At 38.4% G+C, this 19,408-nt stretch overlaps 1 long non-coding RNA gene across 1 annotated transcript in view; it reads left to right on the forward strand.

The window, feature by feature from the left end:
* Positions 1 to 19,408, forward strand: part of LOC140690755 (uncharacterized) — a 61,681-nt gene that overhangs the window by 21,233 nt on the left and 21,040 nt on the right. The window contains exon 4 of the long non-coding RNA XR_012066037.1: positions 18,188 to 18,246. This is a non-coding gene — a long non-coding RNA (uncharacterized lncRNA). The remainder of the gene's footprint in view (positions 1 to 18,187; positions 18,247 to 19,408) is intronic.

The raw sequence follows: 19,408 nt of genomic DNA on the forward strand, positions 1-19,408 counted from the left end.
TATGGCACTAGAAAAGCTCCACTTGGGAGTTTTCCAACTCTTATTTAAATGGTAAGCAATAAAAGGAGCTCTTCCTGACACTAAGACCACTGGATGAAAACAAAGTCTGACCACTTCTAGACAGTCACTGATAGCTGCAAAGCCAACAGTAAAAATTTCTTATGATTTCAGTTTAAATGTGATTTGGGGAAAGATTAATAATTCAGCATCTGTAGTTGTAGGGTTACCTAAAAACATACCTTTGGCAGAATCTGAATTGAGTGAGGTAATTTTTATAATACGAAGCTTGCTTTCCAAGTTGAGTGATTTTGTGAGCAAATTACAGATTAACAAATTCTTCTACACACATGCACAATCATGCATAAATACGTACTAATTTACAGTTTAATTATTCTTACCATAATGTATTAAAACGGGAGAAGTAAAGATTATAAAATACAGACGGTAAGGGCTGTGTCTACTTAATTTTTATTAAGTGGCTAGCTTATAAAATATAGTAAATGTTTTTATGTAAATAACACTTAATGGAGTTGTTTAAAGATGGAATGGGCTTTCCTTTGAGACAACTTGGAGGCATTGTAACCACAGGTCCAAATAAGCATTTAGCAGGGATGATGTAGAAAAGATTCAAGTATGTATATGTAAGGTATGTATGCCAATTCAGAATATAACGTATTTTTAGAAAAGAATAAATTAGTCTCTGCTAGACTCACCTTTGTGGTGTCATGCACATTCAATGTGTCTTCTACAATGTTGGATAGATCCACATGTAATTCCTTTAAAAACAGACACCCAAATTAGTAGTTAGGAAACAGCAGGTATTATTTTTATTCACCAGTAGCCGAACTATAAAATACTTTTTGGTCAAGTATATATATATTTTTTAATTACCAGAAATAGATTGCTTGTTTGCCTTAAAAATTTATGAGAATTTTCCTGTGGTTTCATTTTTTTAACATAATACATTTAGTTTATTAAATTTTCTAAGGCAAATTCTCTTCCCAATTTTGCATCTTTGGCTATGAATATTTTGAGTAGCATAATATAGCAACTAGAAGTAGTAAGAAATCTTTTTCTCAACCTCTTTTGAAAAATTCTTCACTCTATGTTCCTGTTGAAAGTTTAGATGCAAGAAAATGTATACAATCAGACTTTACCAGGATATCATCGGTGCTGTTGTCCATCCAGACCTCTAAATGTGCAACCACGTGTCTCTCAGTTCAACCTTAGAAAGAACTCCATCACCGTCAACGTCAAATACCTTGAAGCAAACTAAAGAAAAGACTCATACAGAGGAAAATCACTTTAATATTCTGACGTATAATGCATTTTATTAGAAGCTGCCCTAGTAGAATTACTTGGTTCCTCAAACAACTACATTCTAGATTAAGTTCTTATTTGGAGGAGATTGTGTCATTAAAGTCCTTTGAACTTGTAGGAAGTCCTATACACTTCCCAAGTCTCTCTCCTTATGTCATTAGCCAGGTTAGAGAACACTATCCTTCACCTAAATCTAAAGTTAAATTTCTTGCAAACTGAAAAAGAAGGGCCAAGTTACTCTACAATATCTCACAGATTTTAAGAAGGTAATTCAAGCCTTTAAATTAATTTATAATATTTAAAACTGATCAGAGTTGATTCTTATAATGCTGAAAATATTCCATCTACTTTAAGAATCAACAAAAAGCTGGTACAGTTAGCCCTCTGTACCTGTTACAAACAACCACAGATCAAAAAAAAAAAAATTTTCCCAGAAACTTCTCAAAAGCAAAACTTGAATTTGCTATGCACTGACAACTATTTACATATCATTTACATTATATTTACAATTAATTACATTGTATTAGGTATTATAAGTAACCTACAGATGATTTAAAGTATACAGGAGGATGTGCATATGTTATATGCAAATACTATGTCACTTTACATAAGGACTTGAGCATCCATGGATTTGGTATCTGAGGGGGTCTCAGAACCAATCCTCAGCAGATAATGAGGGATGACTCTATAAAGAGGCTCTCCAATGTAGTTAACATGCACCCAATATTTTTGCCAAAGAACCATTTCAAATCTTCAATGAACTTTATATACAACAAGCTAAGAATCCAAAATATCAGCACTTTGCTAGTTAACATCAATATCAGCAAAATTACTAGTTAGTCTAGTTGGTCAACTTCCACTAGTACACTGGAAAAAATAAATAAAAAAAATTAAGGCAATAATTAACCTCAATTGAGAAACAAAGACTTCAGCCTCTTTAATATCAGAACTTTAATGTGAACAAATAATCTATCACAAAGCCAGGTTAGAGTAATTGTATACTATCAGGGAAGAAAAAAGAAATCTAAATTTTTAAGATTAAATAATTATCTACTTCAAACACTCCTGTAATAATTATACTATTAAATTAACTGAGTGCATCACAGTACAACATTACTAAAGAATATGAAAATATTAAGTATCATACCCAAAATATGCAGTATTTGTGAAGTTCTATTTTAGAAAGATACAGAAATAATGATCCTAGTTAATATATAAGAATTAGGTTCCAATTAAATGTAAACTGCTGCATTTTCCCAAATACGGTTAAGATTTATTACTGTAATATGCTTATAAATTACACTATAACATTTTAGCTAGGTTTAAAAGACAATTTTAGTATTTAATAAAAATGTTTTATTGTAAGTTTAATTTTGCTAATAAAATATCAGTACACACAAGTGATAGAAAATAAGCTGGAATTCAAGTTAAGCAAGACAAATTTTCTATATAGACTACTAAAAAATATTTTCTATATGCTTAACATTTTCAAACACATCATGACTGACGTAGTTCATTTATCATGAATTATACATTCATCTGGAAAATCAACCATTATTAATAACAAAGATCCTAAATTACTCCACAGTAAAAAAGAATAGATGATTGAATCTTCACACTGACCTCAGTAAAACCTCAGGAAGAGACTGCTATTTGTCAAAGTGATTAATTCAAGCCTTTATCAAATGGTTTTTTACATGAATGAATGCTGATTTTTTTTCCTGTATAGTTTCCAAATTTTGTGATGTTTAACACACTTACATTTCCGTCTTTCAGCCAGAGGCCCTCTGCAACAGGCTATTAACCCACAGAATATCTCCTTAAAATCTATGAGGCTGTCATGATTTTCACCAAAGGCATTAAATAAACCTGTAAAATAGGAAAACACACAATAAATCACAGCCAACAAAGCTCCTGTTAATAATGGCATGCTTATGAAAGGAGGCATGACTCCCATAAACTGACTTAATTTTTAAGTTAACAGTAGTTTCCACTGTCTTATGAAGTTTTTTTTTTGTTTTTCCTGGCATAATTATAACCAAAATTTAACTTCCTAGAAGAAAATACTACCATTCAGTGTTTGGTTTTGTCTGCCTACCTGTCTCTATCTTATATTAGTCCCAAAAGTCAAAAATGATTGTAGTATTTAAAAAAGAAAAAAATATGTTTTAAAATTTTACCTGGAAAAAAGTCAGAGACCACAATTATCCTAATTTGGAAAGATTAAGAAGAAAAAGGAAAAAAGAAGAAAAGTTGAACTTTATCAAACATATACTGTGATATTAACAAGCTTCATACAGCTCCTTCATGAAGCAAAGAAAACACACTATAAGAGAAAGAAATTCTGTACTGCAGTCTTCATTGTACCACTTAATCTGTATAAATATATTAAATTTCACAAATAAAGGGCAATTTATAATCTAATCCTGTGGTTTTTAAACTTTTCATAAAAAATAAATGGAATCATTTTGTTTTCAAATGAAATGATTTCTCAATCTCCAATTCTAAAAAGGTAAAAACACAACTGCACTTCTGAAGAAGCCCTGTCTGTTCTAGCTCCCCTAACAAGTATTTCTAAAACACACTAGAAATCTGAAGAATACAGATTATTTCAAGAATCTAATTCTGTGCCCTCAAAGAGCAGAAAATTGAAGCTAAGAAGTAGTTAACTGACTTGCTAAAAATAATAGGTTTTTTTAAAAAGGTCTGAATCAGAAGCAGAACCCAAGCTTTCAGATTTCAAATACAGTTTTTGTGATTATCACCCACAACTACTCTTTGTAAACCTCATTTGAAAAACATATATATATAGCAGTGAAAAGATCAGAGCTAAGTGGGGACCTTAGAGATGGTCAAGTCCAGTGGTTTCCTAATTTTTTAAGGGTGGGGGAAGGATACAGCAGTGGAAACTTCTTCTATATAAAAGAAATACAGTAGAGACTCCTCAGCTGAGGAAGAGGTGGGGTCATGCGTGGAAGCTAGAGCTTTGCCTATTCAATGTCCATTACCCTGACCCCTGCACCAGACGCTGAGGCACCACACTGGAGCAGTTTCATAACAACTGTCTTGGTCAAATTGAGTTTATATATGAGAATATTCAGGTGCAGAAAGGTAAACCGACATACGCAAGGCTCCAAAGGTAGAACAGGGCTCACATGTTTAGCGAAGAACATTTGTAGAAAATAGAAGGATTCCCACCTTCACTCAGAGATGGACGAATTGGTGGTGAAACCAATGGGCCAAATGTCTCTAAATCAAATCATCCAGTTCGCGATTGAGCCTTCAGCAACCAATAGCATTTCTCCAGATGAATGATGTCTGATTCCTCCACTGACAATCAAATCAAACAAGATTATAAAATTTCACTCTTCTCTTCTGGACAGTTACTTCATCCTGATAATGTAACTTCTAAAGATACATTTAAATTTCCCAGTTAAACTGTTAAAAAAATACCTAAAACAAAAACTCTGAAAGACAAATACATTATATCTAAAGTGGCATGAAAATTAAATTCAAATTAACATAAAAGAGCCTTTAAAATGGGAAAAATTTTTGCAATTTCCTATTAAGCAGGCTGTTTAATTCCAACGTGTAAAATGATAAATTGAGACATTTCTTTCTGGCTTCCCACACCGCTTTTTATCTGTATTCACTTTGGTGATTTTAATCTCTATCTTGGATTTGAAAATTCTTTATCATAGTCTCTCCTGGCTACACAGTTAACACCCTAATAGCAGAATCTAGGTTTGATTCATCCTGTCACTATGGTAACCACTTACACATTTAATACTTATTGAATAAAGGTACAAAGGGGATAGACCTAAGCTTCTTCTTGGCCCTAAAATTCTTACTACCCCTCCTATAAAGGCAGGAGCCTCCTCTGTAGGACAGAGTGTAAATGTATCTCCTGAGAAGGATTCTCCAACAGGGACTGTCTTTACAGCGTGCTTTTAGATAAGATGTTTTTATGGGACATTTCAATAAAAGGATCAAGGACCTAAGCTTTCCAGCATGGTGGGAGTTGTGATGGGCATGGGAGGATGCTCACTTGGGAGGATGAGATGTTAAAGACACTAATAGTGAAAAGGACAGGGCAAGACAAAGGGCGACTGGGAAACAGAACCCACAGAGATGTGACATCTACTTCCCACTGTCATCTAAGTGATACCTACTTGAAAGAAACTTTTCTACAGTTAAATTCTATAATGGGGGAATATTTAAATGACGCACACATATACTCAATGAGTAGATTACATAATTTTTAGAGATTCAGAGTGCATTAGAGTTTTCAGAGTAATTTTTACATCAATAACTAGTAGTTATAAATTCCTGTTTGCTAAATAAGCATGTGGAATTACTTCCATTTTGTTTTTAGACTTACTACAGCTTAACCTATTCACTGCACTGATACAGAATAATCTTTCTAATGAATAAATATGATAATGTACAACCTTGTTAAAGATTCTTTAATTTCTCCATCACCAGATTTATGAACATTTAGGCCTATGTGTCAGGCCCCATTTCTTACCAGTTTTTTCACCAACACCTTACATTTAGGTCATATTGCATTACCCAGAGGTCAGGAAATATATTCTTTCACACATCCACATCTTTATTAGGTCCTGTGTCCTCTGAGGAAAAACCTTCTCCCGACTGTCACATCCTTCCATTTTACAGCCTAACCACTAATCCTTCTGTAAACACCTTCTAATGCTTCCCAAGCTCACCAGCTACCCCAGGGTCTTAGCTTCTCTCTTCCATAATTGTCCTCCACTGTATGTAGTATCCACTATTCAAGTGAAGTCTGAGTCCTCATTTACAGGTCTGTGGCCTCTCTAGATGACAAAGTATTTGGATTCAGTAACCTTGTCCTTTTATCACTGTTGCTGCTAGACTTCATTTCATAGGACCTGATACATAGTAACCACACAATAAATACTTGCTGAATGAATGAATGAATGAATGAATGAATGAATAGCCAAGGCAATCTTCACAGCCAAGGCTTCCCCATCCCAGCTCAGTATTCTTTGTTATATCAAAGAGACTCTGCCCCATTAAACAATAGACCCTGCACATTATAACAAATGTATATAATTACTAGGAACTATTATTCGAACAGACACTAGCACTACTGTTCTCATAGTTATGTCACATAAGTAGTGTATTAAAGCTCGTTCTGATTTGTTATTTATACAAATCAGCTATGTCTGTCACCAGTTTAAATATCAGTGATTTAGAAAACAAAAGTTATTGATTTATCTACTCATCAGAAAACATTATGACAGATCTATTTACATACCTCTTTTGTCAGCTTATATACCAACTGGAAAAGAAGTGGTGTACAGTCCACTCTGAGAGTATAATTGCCTGCAAATTAAATAAGAGAGTATTTTAATACCTCCAAATGGACTTCAAACCTATATTTAATTCTAACTTTATTTTCTAATTATAAACATGATATAACAGACTTCAAAATGAAGGCATCATTCCTGGAGAATAAAAAATAGGGTGGACCCTAGAGAGTAATCATATTAAATGAAGTATGTCAGACAAAGAAAGGCAAATATCAAATTATATCACTTATATGTGGAATGTAAAAAAAAAAAAAATACAAAGGAACTTATTTACAAACCAGAAATAGACTCACAGACATAGAAAAGAAACTATGGTTACCCAAGGGGAAAGGGGGAAGGGGAGAGATATATGATATATTAGGAGTTTGGGATTAACATATATACACTATTACATATAAAACAGATAAACAACAAGGACCTACTGTATAGCACAGGGAATTACATTCAATATCTTATAATAACCTATAATGAAAAAGATTCTAAAAACAATGTATACGTATATATATAATAACTTTGCTGTACACCTGAAACTAATTTTACAAGTCAAATATACTTCAGTAAAAACAAATAAATAAAATTTTAGAATAGATACATAGATAAATAGATAGATACATAGACAGACAGAGAGACAGTCTGGGTAAAACTAAAACACAAAGGTGGAAATAACTTCAGGAGCCAGAGAGGCTGCAGCACACACTCGGGATAGGAGACTGCAGAAGCGGACTCTGCTGCTAAGGCCACAGCTCCCACAGTAACAGTAAGGGTCATTGCTCATTACGGCAGCAGCACTTAGGGGTCTTTGGCAAAGGAAACATTAAGGCCATAATGTTCATTTTTTATTCATTCATTCAATTCAACATCAAGACATTAGAGTATGTCAGTAACTAACATGTGTCCTGTGATACTTACCTAGAAATAACTGTAATACGATGAAAGCCTACAGATGCACATGCCACATGTCAGGGTTAAAAGGAAGTCTGTAGTGGGTGCTTATTTCAGAGTCGTTCCAATACATATAGGAAGTATTTCTGTATGAAATATTTTAGCCCAACTTAAAAATAGCTCCACAGGAAGAATGTGAAAAGTACTAAAGTTTTAAGTAGTAATCCAAGATAGGCAAATGGTACACATAATAAAGAAGTCAGGATCAATAGCTTAGTTATGATTCATAATAATTTTCTCTCTGGTAAAATGGAAAAATGGAGGTATTATTGAGGCATCTCATAGAAAGAGGATAATCTTAGTTTATGAGTTGGAGTTGATAGATTTAAATGCTGGTATACTATTTAATGACAATCTGAAATAAAATTTACCTTCTGTGGACAAGTTTGCATTGATATATGCAACCCCTCTCTCCTGGAGTGTTTTCACATTCTCCTGTAGTTGAAGTAAAGTGGTCACTTAACTCCCAGCATTTACAATTGTGGAAATAGAAACAAAACAAATTAATTCAATAAAAGAGTGGTCTGCAGATACCATTATAAATCAAATGCCTATGCCTCTGACCATAATTTTAAGAAAATGCTATTAACTGGTTAACAATATTAATGCAATTAAAACAAAAAAGAAAATATTAGTGATGCTGTAGCCACTGTTCATAGCAACAGCAGGGAGATGCAGACGAAAACTGTCCCTGAACCCCTGCACCATAATATGAAGGGGGAAGGCTTGGAGATGCTCAACCTCACCCTGTATCTACTGGATAAGAACTGCTCAAAGGCCTGGAAATCTGTATTTTTAAAAGGTGTCCTTGGCAATCCTTACATACATTAAAGTATGAGATCCCTTGATGTTGGGGATCCAAGTAACTTTACCATATTAAAAGTGAGGAAGCTGGAAATTTGATTTATCCAGAATTTTTTGAAAAAGAAGATACTGATGAAGAAAAAAAGAAAAAAAAAAAGGAGAGGATAGAGAAACAACTAGAGGGAGAGAAGAGTGGCCATTAGGACAAAGACAAGACATTTCTCTCTCACGCACACATGCACACACATTCTAGAAAAATACAACAGAGGAAGACTAACGTCATCACACACAGATGGGAATATGAGAACTCTTCTCTTTCTCTCTCTCTAGCTTGCTACCTTATAAGAACAGTTACAGTAAAAACATTTAAAGCTGTGAGTGGTCATCCCACAAATGAGGATTCTCGCCGCTGCACACAGGATAGATGACAGCTGATTCTGCTGAGAGTTTCCATTGTGACAGAGTTACAGTAGAAATAAAGAAGATTCCTTAACTATATGTAAAGAAAGTAAATGTACTGCTGAATATGATCAAGAAGCTAGTAGAAAATGGGAAATAATATTCAAGTTGTCTTTTAACTCACATTAATTTAAATTAATACAAGGCATATTATCTTATATCTTGGATTATTTTACCTATATTTTAAGCTGCTTAGATTATAGAAAGACACATGTATTTCTGTATACATGTATTCACAAGAAATTACATATTTCTAAAAGTAAATGACCTTAATGAATAAGATCTGATTCATCTAAATAAGTGTATTATGAGATGCAAGTTCGTAACACCAACATAATAGTAAGACTTTGCAATATAAATGGAATCAAATGTGATACAAGTAATTGTGATTTTATCCCCATACTTATTTGATTCATATTATTATTTTAAAGTATGAGGAAATGATTCAGAAGGAAAGTATTTTAAAAACCAGACACAATGGCAAGAAAGATATGACATTCTTTAAATCAATTCTATAAAATTTGGACTCATAAATGATGAACAAAACAGAGGATGGTCAAAGGACAGTGCTTTTTGGTGCACCTGCCTTTAAAAAAAATACACAAGCCTACCTTGAACATGTAAGAGCTCAGAGTTACTGGACAGAGAGCCTAAGGGAAGAAGATGAAAGAAGGGAGCCTATGAGAGACACTTTAAAATAAAGCATTAAGAGCCAGTGACAAATGAAAATTAATCATAATTGAATTAAAAATAAATCCTTAAAATATTAGAGTAATTCAATTTACAAAATCATTGTATTATACTCCCCAATCAGGCACTTTTGTAAATGGTAAAATACACCTATGGTTACAATTTAGTATGGAATCCATAAGGGAGAGACTATACTCAGAGTATAGTCATCTTAAAAGAGCATGTTGTTTTCCTAGACAGAAGAAATCCAAGGAAACTGTAAAAACTTGAAAATTAATGCCAAGGATCTATATCAGCTTTTCGATAAGCTAATTCACCTGTCAGAAGCAGCTTCCTAGGTTTGACTATTTTCTGAGCTTACAGATTTTACTTACTTATCACAAAACAAATACAAATAGAAACTAAAATATTTTAGCAATAATGAAAAAATTGGCTTTTGCCCAGTAATTAAGAGGTTGTTCTGTTTTGCCAAACTGATGTAAAAGCAAAAACAAACTCTATTTCTTAAATTTTCTTGAGTATTTATACAAATTAAAACCATATCAGGTAATGGAACACATCTGATTACCCTGAGATACATGTTGACCAAGAAAATAAGAAGTTTTCTATCTTAGTTACCTCAGCCCATTTGTGGAACCCAGAAGTCCAAATTCTTCTGCATCCCAGCTGGCAAACATGGTAGTTCTTCTTGGTCTTCAGCCTGTAATCATTGTTAACATACATGGTTAGGTACACCTGCCTAAAAACAAAGGAAAATTCACTGAGTCACTTTCTGTCATCACTTGCCAAGGAAACATTATTTACCTCTACTAATCAGTTTTCCAAAATTCTAGACAACTTCTTACAAACCAGCAACTCCACTGGTTGGGTCAATACCTCCAAATAGCCAGGTGTCCTGATGACCTCCCAGAATAACACACCTGTCTGGAAAGGAAGACATTCAAAACAATGACAACTTAGAATGTATTATAAAGAACAGTAATTTATATTTTTAAATTAAACTTTCTCCTGCTTGAGTTTCCTCCATAGAAAACCACCAAGGCAGAGTCTCCTTTTAGAATTTACCTTTTTTTCCTCACATTTAATTATATCACATCAACCAGGAAAAACATATCAAGAGTTGATTAAAATTCATCTTCTCTTACTCCTGTAATCTTTGTAAAAACAAAATGTTTTAAGACATTTTAAAAAATTCACCAACTCACCAAGTTTCACAGCTCCTCAGATAGTTCTGATTACATCGTAAACGCTTGTGATTTTCTTGATGTTATGAACGTGCATTTTAATCTTCCTAGAATTTCACAAAGGAAACAAATTACTTCACATAGAGCATTATGTCTAACAGATTCCTTCCAATGTTTTATTATGATAAATCTCAGAAGTACAGAAAACTGTTTAATAGGATGATAAATTCCCATATGCCCACCACGTAAATTCAATCATTGTTAATAATGTAGAACCATATGCAAGTGAGCTGCACACATCATGACATTTCTCTCCTATGTACTTAAGAATGCACCTTAAGGTCAAATAAAAAAAAAAAGTATCAGTATTTTATATTTTTCCTCCCTCATACCTCTATTGTTGGTATTTATTTAAACTTCAAAATACTCTATTATTCAACGTGACAGAGAATCTTGTTTTTAGCAATTTAAAAAAAAATTTGTGTATTTGTCCATTTAGAGCTCAAACCAATTAAGGGATATAAGCCCCAGGTGCTTTTTTTGATATTTTGACCAGGGAAAATTTCTGTTTCTGAGTTTTCTCTTGAACTGTTACTGAAGCTACATGCTCTTTGTTTTCCCTGTGTCTGTGTGTCTGTTTATAAATCAGAAAGGCCTACACTTTTCATTGTGTACCTCTAGAGGGTATTAATACATGAAATAATAAAGTCTCCTATGTTAAAGGAACTCTGTTCTAATTGAGTTTAATAAGCACTTACATAAATTTTTTAAAAAAATTCTTATAAAATAAAGTTGAATTTCTAATATCTTAAGAGTTCTGAAATTAAAAAAAAGCCTCTTATAGAACTTATAAAATACTTGCAGACTCCAAATTCACATAGCTAAGGCAAATCATTAACCAACAAGACTGATTTAACCATTTTAGTTTAATAAAAACAGCTGTATCCTCTCTGATTCATCAGTGTGAAGTTTCCCTTTCCCTCTACATTTCAAGCCAATCAAGCTAAAGTTCTGATCATGCCATGCTGTTTCCCAACCCTGCACAGGCTGTCCTCTGCAGCTGGCATTTACTGCCTGTCTTGATTCTGTGGAAATCTTACTGTTTGTGTAAAATTAAGCTCAATGAGCACATGTTCCGTGGTCATGCCTCCTCCACACCTGTGCTGTCCGGGGTTAGTAACAGTAATAACTATAATGATAAGTATATGGAGCCATGTGACAGTAAACGCTCACCACTGTGACCATCTAACCCACCCCCACAGCAAGTGACCAGTGAACTTCGCTCCTTTTCTCTTCTCTCCTACTCCCTCAAGTTAACCTAGGGTTTTGCATGCTTAGCGTTTTGACAGTTACCTGAAACACTGTTTCAAAACGTCGGTTGAAAAGGGAAGATAAAATCTTACACCTGGACCCAGGAAGAGAGGGGTGGGGAGTGGCCCACAGGAAGCCAAACGGGAAGCGCGGCCTTGGCTCACAACACAGTCCTGCTCCTTCCCGAGTTTCGCAGCTGGGAAAGCAGCGGCCTGGGGCCCGGCCCGCCCGGGCTTTTTGGGAAGGCCGAGGGGAAGGCCCTGGGGTCGGGGTCCGCAGGGACTCACCGTCTGTGCAGCGGCTCCTGGGCCACGGCCCGGCGGGCGGCGGCGCCGGCTGAGGGGGCTGAGGCGGCGGCGGTTCCGGCTGAGGGGGCTGAGGCGGCGGCGGCTGCGGTGCCGGCTGAGGGGCTTGAGGCGGCGGCGGTTCCGGCTAAGGGGGCTGAGGCGGCGGCGGCGGCGGCGGCGGCGCCGGCTGAGGGGGCTGAGGCGGCCTCTGCTGTTGCTGGAAGGACTTGAGGGACTCCAAGGCCTTCACCGGCTTTTCCAGGGTCGCCATGGCGGCCTTCCGTCCCGCAGGGACAGCCCCAGGAGTCGCTGGGCCGACTGGCGGCTCCGCTCAGCAGCGGCGGCAGTGAATGGGGCTCGGGGCCGCCAGCAGATGCGGAATCCAAGCGCCCGGCCATCTTGGAGCCGTCCCGACAGCCCCCGCGGCCCTGCGTCCTGCTAAGCTCCGCTGGTGGGGCGGGGCCAGGCTCCGGGATTGACAGCCGGAGGCAGCGGCCTCCGCCAATGGCTGCCCCGCCCGCTCCTTGGGCTCAAAGAGCCACCACGGCTGCTGGAATCACTGCGTTCTTCCCAGCGAGGGGCGAGGGGTACTGCACGGAGATAGGAAGGGCGGCTCGGGGGCGGAGTTGCATGGCACGGCGAGGAGGGTGCAGAGGGCCTGGTGACTTCGGATTGAGGGTCTCTCTCGGCGAGGGGCGTCCTTTCTCAGCGGAAGCCCCTCTTGGAGATGGGCGTCCCCGGCCGATGCCTAGTGGGTGGCAGGGAGGGCGGGCAGTGGGCTGGGAGCCCGAGACCCCCGCGGGGCCCTTGCCAACCCCACGGCGCTGGCGGAGGGCGGGCTCGCCGGACAGCCTGCAGGGGAGGGAGGGGGAAGTGAGCTCGCCCCGCGCGGAGCCAGAGGACTCCTCAGGTGTGGATGGAGAGGGGCCCTGAGGGGCCAGTCTGCAGCCAGAGAGGGAGCGGAGAGGATTGGGGGAGGCCCTGGGTCAGGCATGGGTGGTAAGAAGTTCCCTGGTCAGTGCCTGCTGCCAGAGAGGCTGGGCAGGTGCAGCGAGAAGCGGCTTTGACCCCTGAGACGCAGATCCTAGCAGATAGGTGCTGACACGGTCTTCCTCGGTGCCTGTCACCAAGGGTTTCCGGTCGCCGGCCGCCTGCAGGGCTCTGGGCTTTCCTCTGCGTGGGCCCTGGCCTGATAGCAGACTCTGCTTCTGACAATTGAGCCGCCCGCCTGGGCCTGCGCGCCGCCTCTCGTGTGCGCGTCTGGCTGAAGTGGCCCGTGGTGCCACGGAGCAGAGTCCCTTTGCATCTCTAAGGCCCGGGTATTTCCTAGAGAGAAGTTTGGCTTGCCCAGAAAGTACCACCTTCCCCCATTCCCACCCACAGCCATTCAGAAGTAGAGGACCAGCATTGAGAGTCTAGGATCAAAGAGCTATGCTTTGCTTCCATTACCACAGCTTCGGTGAATGTGCACCATCTCTCGTCCTCCACTGCATATCTCTATTAGAGTCCTTTCATCACAAAGGCAGCAAGATGAACAGTGGGCTGGGCTGTCCCTCCTGATCTAGCAAACTATCATTTCAGTTTTCCAGACCTCTGCAACCCTCTTGGACTAAACAGATTTCCACTAGTTAGCAAGAGGATATTCCTTTGGGCTCCAGGAAGGGACTGCGGCATTTCCCACAACAGCAATTAATTTCTCACACATGTGGTTAGTTAATTAGCTTCTGTCTTTCCTGCAAAGCTGTAAGTGTCTTAAGGGCAGGGAACCATCACTTGATGCTACTTTCAAGGCAAAGCCAGCTCCTCACTGTCACCTGCTGGCCCACATGATTCCTCCCCTCCTGCCTAAGGGCCTCTGAACTTGCTCTTCCCTTGGCCTGCAGAGCTCTTTCCCAGACACCTTCACAGCCTGCATATTCCCCTCACCTGCTGTCTTTTTCTCTTTCGCACTTACCCCTATCTAACAGATTGTACATTTTGCATATTCTCTTGCTTGGGTATCTCTCCCAACTAGAATGTGAATTCCAAGATGGTAAGGATTTTTGTGTTCATGGTGTGTCCTTAGCATCTAGAACAGTACCCAGATCACGGCTGCCCCTTAGTAAATAATCAGACACATGAATGAGTAAATGACCACCTTTCTAAGCAAAGGCACCCATCAAACAGCTTAGATGGGTGTTGAGTGCAGAATCTACCAGGAGTACTTTCTGCCCCAAGTCTGACACCCAAACGGGTTAGGGGTCCTTTGGGCATTTCAAGGTTCAACGGGACAGATTACTGCATAAAATATGCTGAACTGGCTGAACTGGCAGCGGTGGCCCCTGTGAGTGCTCTGCTGAGACTTGGATTCGGTGACGACTTGAACTCTTTAAAACCCTACCACATACTTTTTGGAAGTTTTTGTCAAAAGTACATTTTCAACACATTCAGTCTTTCTGAAATAAAAACTTATTTTCTCGTGGACTCCTGTATGTTCCGCACTCTGTTCATGAAGCACCTGACTAGGGTTTTTAGGAATATATTTGGCACTTGAGACCGTAGAAAGCTTTCATTTTTGTCCTCTGAGTATCTCGATTCTTCCACTGGGGCTTTGAACTTTTGCTGCTGCTGTTGTCCTGATGGGTCTGGGGCCCCTTCTGCTCCCCCTCCCTCAAGTTCTGGGTTTGTAACGAATGCAGAAACTAAAAACAACCAACTATAGAAAGCAAAAATGAAAACCTAAAATGAGGCTCTTAGGAAGACAAACAAAAAGCTAGATGGCTTCTGAAAAGTAGGAGAAGGTGGGGGTGGGGGGGTCTCAGCCCCACAGTGGGAACAATTCCAGGAAGTCAGAATGCAGAGACCCACCAGTTCTAACATGGGCGCAGATGCATTTAGTACAGGTGCACACAACACACGGCTCTTCTGGGACAGGAAATGGTATTTTGGTATCTTAATATTCTCCATTCTTTGAGGAATTAAAGTTTTTAATAGGTCATCATCAAAATCGTGATATCCTAGTTTTTCATTAATTTAAAAAAAAAATACACAACTTATTTCCCAAGACATTTTTGCCATTATTTGTAAACTCATACAAAGACTTAGTGGTGATGAGGCTTTAGGATGTATCTTGTCAAAGTCTGTGCAACAGAATACTTGTCTATTGTTGGGTGAACACCAACTCCAAAAGTACATTTTCCATAGACATTTTAATGATTGATTTTTTTAATTCCTAAAAGCACTACTCAGGCCCTTTACAATGTTGTGTCAAATTCCAGTGTTAAAATGCTCTTGATTTTTTAATCTATTTTGATTAAAATGTTTCTATGCAGAGGAGGGTATAGCTGAGTGGTAGTGTGTGCTTAGCATGCACGAGGTCCTGGGTTCAATCCCCAGTACCTCCATTAAAATACACACACACACACCCCTAATTACCCCCCAAAAAATAAACCTACAAATAATTTTTAAAAAAATTTTAAATAAATTGTTCTACAAAAATTCTGCTGAAAACAGGGAGGGAGGATTTCCTTGTGGCCATCACACCAAACTTCGCTTTAATCAGATCACTGTGAAGTGAGTTTGGTATCTGCAGGTAAAAGCTAGAAACTGTTGACCCTTACTTAATTAGAGCGAATGACGCTTCTGAACAATACTTCAAATGAGGACATCAGCCTGGGAACAAAAAGTCTTGACTAAAGCTGGCAGGAGAAAACAAATAAAGGATGTGGCCCAACAATAGGAAGACTGGAGTCATCCCCAGCCCTGAGAAGATAAGGCTGCTCTATTAGTGATGGAAATTATCGACTGCATCAGCTTAAGAAAAGCCTGCTTTTCCAAAGAATTCTTCCCACCCCAAGAATTAACCACATAACTTTAAGTCAGCTCTGATTCCTTGAATTAAATTCTTTTTAAAGTATCTTTTCTAACTCCTCAGCTTCCTCCTCCCCTCTATTCTTTCTCCCAAGAGAGGAAACTCCTCCACTACGGTGCTATGGCTTCGTTTCTTTGAAGGGGGTACGCTTTTTTGCATTTGTTTGCATTGTACACTAGCCCTGCACTCTGAAATAGCCTTTTACCAACAGCATCATTTTTGTATTTCTGGCTGGTTAAATGGCTTATAGTAGAAACTTGGAATTTACTAACTTTTTAAACCCAGAAGTACATTGTTGAAAAGACACAGCTATCATTCACCTTCCAAATTATGATTAAATTAATAACTGAGAAATTCCCAAACATGTTTTCCAGGAATGACCTGTATTTTAAATGCCTGTGAGGCCTCCTGGACTTCTATTCCTTTTTTCTTATCTGGGGTTATGGACCTCAGGAGAGCAGGAGAGGGTTTCAAGTTCCAAGTCTTTTCCTCCTTGGAACTTGCTGCTTGCTGGGAGAGTGTTGCCTGGAAAATAGATGCTTTAGAGAAGAGGTTGGGGGGGTCACAATTTTAATTCTGTTAAAGCAACAGCTGGTTTGAGTTTCTTTCCACTTCTATTTCCTGCTCCCTTCCTCGCAAATCCATGGAGAGAAAATAATTTGTTCAGAAGGTACCGACAAAATAAAAATACACCTTTTGTTATGGCGGTGCTTTACCTGTGTTATCTTTGTTACAAGTTGCATGTTAAGCACTCAAGGGATAGGTTAGATTTTATAAAATGAACTACACAGTAAAGATGACCAGAGCTTTAGTCAGAAGAACCTTTTACAATACAGGTTGCAGGCTTGCAAATTTCTTCGAATATTTTTTAACTAAAACTTTTCATGGAAGTAACTGTCATAAAGCCCTCTGGGGTGTCTGGAGGCTGACTGCCTAAAGAAGGATCATGACTAAAATATTCACGCATGCCAAGTGCGTGCTACTTGTTTCTGGACTGGAGACCTTGTCTCCACATTAGTATGCATTCGTCTGTTCAACGAGTATTTATAGAGTGTCTGCTCTTCCCATAAAGATGCTCAGGGCTTGGGACACAGCAGTAAGACATGGGGAGCTTCTGTGTCCGCATGTTCATAACCATGAAACTGTCCAGTGGGGCTTCAGCCCACAATCACACCTTCTATTCTAAATAGTTTACCCGCAGTTTGGGATTTAAAAACCAGGTCTGTTCAAATCACATTATTGTCTAATCAACTCAGAAATCCAGTATTTTAAATGAATGTGTAGTAATAGTGAAACAGTAGGAAAAAAAGAGTAAAAAAGTTTTTAAAATGGTAAAAAATAAATAAAATATGTTTGATTATTTTTATTTAGGTTGTGAAGTCATCTCCCATGCTTTTTTCCTACACACACACGCACATGCTCACACACAAAGAATAAAACCTGCATCTCTCAAATCAATGGCAAACCAGTAACAGATTTTCTGGTCTGGGCTCCTCCGCACACTGGCCTCGGGCTGTGTTGGTGTGTGGCTTGACAGCAATCAAAGGTCATAATTTCATTGGCAGTTAGCAGCAGGTTTAATTTTTCTACCATGTTAGGTTTACCAAAATGTCTGGTTTCAGTTATGCTTCGGTACTGACTGAATCAGCTCTCTGACCAGTGCAATGTCTTCAGGTACCTGAGGTTCATGGAATACATATGCTGATTGTTTTCAGTCACTTTCCCTTCTAAGCACAAAACTGTGTTTTCTGAAGCTGAGTAAACAGTAGTTCTTAATGACATGCTAGTTTCTAATAGTGAAAAAGGACCTAAAGTAGGTAAAAATGTGAATTTAACAAGACTGCCACCTACTGATTGACATGGTTGGAAAACACTCCAGTTGTAGTAAAAAATAGCTATGTGTGTGGTTTCTTGTTTTTTGTTTTTTCCCCCCAAAATGTAGATGCTTTTTGAAAATTAACATGTATCATTTTAATTCCATTTTAGGAATGTGACCAAGTTCATATAGATGATGTCTCCTCAGATGACAATGGACAGGACCCAAGGTGAGCCCATTGACCATGAAGGGATGGTTTCCATGTTATAGTTTAATTGCTCAGCTAACTAAGATGAATTTTCTGTTCTGTTAACTTTGGGCTTTTCTTTTTTAAAAATTTTTTATTGATTTGTAATCATCTAAAAATGTGTCAAATTGCAATGTAGAACACAATTTTTCAGTTATACATGAACATATATATATTCATTGTCACATTTTTTCTGTGAGCTACCATAAGATCTTGTGTATATTTCTCTGTGCTATACAGTATAATCTTGTTTACCTATTCTACAATTCTGAAATCCCATCTATCCCTTCCCACCCTTCGCCCCCATGGCAAGCACAAGTTTGTATTCTATGTCTATGAGTCTATTTCTGTTTTGTATTTATGCTTTATTTGTTTGTTTTTGTTTTTGCTTTTAGATTCCACATATGAGCAATCTCATACGATATTTTTCTTTCTCTTTCTGGCTTACTTCACTAAGAATGACATTCTCCAGGAACATCCAGGATGCTGCAAATGGCATTACGTTGTCAGTTTTTATGGCTGAATAATATTCCATTGTATAAATATACCATTTCTTTATCCAGTCATCCATTGATGGACATTTAGGCTGTTTCCATGTCTTGGCTGTTGTAAATAGTACTCCAGTGAACATTGGGGTGCAGGTGTCATCCTGAAGTAGGGTTCCCTCTGGATATAAGCCCAGGAGCGGGATTCCTGGGCCATACAGTAAGTCTATTCCTACTCTTTTGTGGAATCTCCATACTGTTTTCCACAGTGGCTGCACCAAACTGCATTCCCACTAGCAGTGTAGGAGGGTTCCCCTTTCTCCACAGCCTCTCCAGCATTTGTCATTTGTGGACTTTTGAATGATGGCCATTCTGACTGGTGTGAGGTGATACCTCATTGTAGTTTTGATTTGCATTTCTCTGATAATTAGTGATACTGAGCATTTTTTCATGTGCCTATTGATCATTGGTATGCCTTCCTTGGAGAATTGCTTGTTTAGGTCTTTTGCCCATTTTTGGATTGGGTTGTTTGGTTGTTTCTTATTAAGTTGTATGAGCTGCTTATATATTATGGAGATCAAGCCTTTGTCCGTTTCATTTGCAAAATTTTTTTTCCCATTCCGTAGGTTGTCTTTTTGTTTTATTTATGGTTTCCTTTG

This window comes from Vicugna pacos, chromosome 31 (assembly GCF_048564905.1).
Source record: "Vicugna pacos chromosome 31, VicPac4, whole genome shotgun sequence".
Lineage (NCBI taxonomy): Eukaryota > Metazoa > Chordata > Mammalia > Artiodactyla > Camelidae > Vicugna > Vicugna pacos.